Below are 3,634 nucleotides of genomic sequence, written 5' to 3' on the forward strand. Positions count from 1 at the left end.
TATCAATGTTTAAGTTCCCCCTTGAAGACAGCTTTATTTAAAGGCTAATAACAGCATCAGATCAATTTCTGGTGGGTACCTTATATTGCATCATCATAATATGCTGAAAATGATAAGGGCAAGCAGGCACATGTGGGACAGACTAAACATGGGGGTATAATTATCCACTTCCACTGTCAATAATCTGTTCCCTTGAGAAAGGCATTAATTTATTCCAACAATTAATCACCTTTATAAGAACTCCACATACCAACACAGGCATTTATCACCCAAACTTCAAAATGAATTTTGAAAACTACAGTTGTATCTAAACCCAACATCTGGGTTTCCCCAGTTAAATTAAGATGTTGCTGTGGTGGTAAATTACACATACACACATACATACACCTATTCACGCATACATGTTAATACCCAATTCATATTCTATTGAAAGCTTTTACATATTTTTTAGTTTTTAAAAGTTATTTTATGCTTTTAAGTATTTTGTTCATGTGCATGACTATATATCACATACATGTGGTACCCACAGAGGCTAGAAGAGGTCATCAGCCCCCTGGGACTGGATTTTCAGGTTACTGTTAGCTATGATATAGATGTTGGGAATTGAACCTGAGTCTTTTGGAAGAGCAGTCAGTGCTTTTAACCACAGAGCCATTTGTCTAGCTCTCTTGTGTTGACAGAGGTTTCTGTCCCACCAGGTCTCGCAGTCGTTCAGTCCCAATGAAGCACACAGAAGTCTACATTAATCATAAACTAGTTGACCTACTAGCTTGGGGTCCTTATTAACTCTTACATCCTACATTAACCCAAAATTCTTATCTGTGTCAGCCACGTGGCTTGGTATCTTTTATCAGTGAGACATTTTCATCTTGCTTCCTCTGCATCTGCGTCATGACTACAGACTGAACCTTTCCTCTTCCCTGAATTTTCCTGTTTTGGTTGCCCTACCTATACTTCCTGCCTTGCTATTGGCCAATCAGCATTTTATTAAATTAATGCAAGACTGTTGGAGGTGGGGTTCTTGTCGGTTCCTGGCTGCGCAGCTAGCATAGACCCAAAATAATCACACAGAAACTGTATTAATTAAATCACTGTTTGGCTCATTAGTTTTACCTTCTTATTGGCTAACTCTTATATTAATTTAACCCATTTCTATTAATCTGTATATTGCCATGTGGTTATGACTTACTGGGTAAAATCTACGAGGGCTCCATGGCTTCTCTCTGATTTCCTCTTCATTTCTCCCAGTATACAGCCTAGCTTTCCCTACTTAGTTCTGTTCTTCCCTGCTATAGGCTCAAAGCATTTATTTATTAACCAATAAAAGCAACACGTAGACTGAAGGACTTCCTCCACTACAAGACCATTGTCCCACAGCAATTCCCCCATCCCATTTGGTCAAAGCAAGAACTCTGAAACTAATTTCCTTTGTTTAGCTTTTTCCTCACCATTATCCATAATAACTTGTAACTAACACTCTAAACAAAGACAAACATCCATAATCCATTTTTTTTGGAAATGTGGGCATAGTTTTCTAGGCTACTTCCTACTGATTGGGGCACTGAAAATCTTATGGGGACCAAAAGAAAATTTACAATATGATCAAGTCCTGACTAGAAAATTCTGTGAGGCTTGATCATCTCACCCAGCAGTCTTGAAATTGTTCTGAATGTAGAACTCAGAGGAAACTCCAACAGAGGTCCTCTAAAATGTTGGATTATATGGACCATCTGCTCCTATTAGAGATTCTTCAGTGGGTCTTGATTGATCAAACCTGATTTTTCTTAACCCATAATGCATCCACAGCCTCTCATTTCCTGTGGAAACAAAAGCAAAACCTCTTGTCCAAAGTAACATATCTTTTGACCTAAATTTTGAAGTCAAGGCATTTTCAAAATATATATGTTGGATTAATCCAGCAGCATTTGTAATCAAATATCTTTTAACAGCTGTTGTTAATTTCTCATCATTCAAACAACTTATAGACAACATAAGAACACACAGTATCCAGACTCTGTTTATTTTCCATCTTTATGTGGCTTTATTTTAAGCTCTGTTTCTTTTCTTTTTCTTTTTAATTTTTGGTTATTTTGAGACCATGTTTCTCTGTGTATCTTTGGTTGTCCTAGCACTCACTCTGTAGATCTGCCTGCCTCTGTCTTCCAAGTTTAAAGGTGTGTGCCACCACATCCATCTACTCTTTTTCTTTCTTTTTGAAGGACTTTATCCTTTTTCTATCCTAAGCATACATAAATTTTTAAACACACTGCAAACCGTTTAAAAGGTTTTTTTCATCTTTGAATCTATCTTTACTGTATATCTCTTTTTCTGACCACATGAGTCTTTAATTTGCTAAGCAATATGGTTAGGATTAAAGCCGTGGCTTTGATGGCTAGATCAACTACATTCAGTAGCTTTCTGAGAGTCTAGCCTCATGACAGAGATACCAGCCATGAGGCAGTTATTGTCACAACTCTATGGAGTTTCAAGGTCCCTGCTACCACCAAGAAGCATGCTGTCACTATTCTTAAACACTATTCAAGTGTTTGGTGGTGGGGCCTCTTAAAAGAGCTGCAAGGCTTTTGCAGCTAAAGTTGAGTCAGAAAGCCTCTCTTAAATGAGATGCACTTGCCTCTAGCAAGCAAAGCCTCCTGAGAAAATACCACTACCTAGAAGCCATGCTTAACTGTGTTCTTTTGTGTCTAGAATTACTTCCCAAACTCTCTCAGGCTTTATGTGGATATAGTTGTCCATGTTGGTACCATTTTGTTGACAGAGGTTTCTGTCCTGCCTGATCCTGCACCAAAGAAACACACAGAAGTCTACATTAATTACAAACTGGTTGTCCTATTATCTCAAGCTTCTTGTTAACTAATTTTTAGATCTTAAATTAGCCCATTATTCTTGTCTATGTTAGCCATGTGGCTTGGTACCTTTTATCTGTGTGTGGCTTCCTGTTTGTTGACTGCAGACTGAGCTTTTCCTCTTCCCAGAAGTCTCCTGTTCTGGTTGCCCTGCCTCTACATCTTGCCTATACTTCTTGCCTAGCTACTGGTTAATGAGTGTTTTATTAAAATAATACAACTGACAAATCTTTACAAAGTACAAGAACATTGTCCCAAAGCACTCTTGGGTGCTTTTAATGAACGCTGCTGGAGACTGAATCCTGGGTCTCACATGTGTACTATTATGGATTTCAGCCCCTTTTTGAGTGTTTTAAAAATGAATAGGCTGATTTTTTTCACATTTTTCTTGTCCATCTGTTGAGATGAACATAAAATTTTCCTTCTTACCACTGAAAACATGATTGGTAATGTTAATGATTCTCCTGGTAGATAATTAATTAACTTTGTTTTTGAAAAATTTTAAAAAAAATGGAGGATGAGTATATTTTAACATGTTTTGAAGCTGATTTGTTAGCATTAGCTTTGTATTGAAACAGTGTAAAAAACATTTTTGATCTTTAAAAGTATTTATTTAGTTAGTTATATTATGGGTTTTAATTTTTATTTCAAAGTTGATTTTTCATTTTACATATCAATCATAGTTCTTCCTCCCTTCCTTCCTTCCTTCCACTCCCCTCAACTTCCCCACAATTCATCTCCCATCCACTCCTCAGAGAGGGTAAGACTTC

The sequence above is a fragment of the Myodes glareolus genome, chromosome X (assembly GCF_982192425.1).
Source record: "Myodes glareolus chromosome X, mMyoGla1.1, whole genome shotgun sequence".
NCBI classification, from domain to species: domain Eukaryota; kingdom Metazoa; phylum Chordata; class Mammalia; order Rodentia; family Cricetidae; genus Myodes; species Myodes glareolus.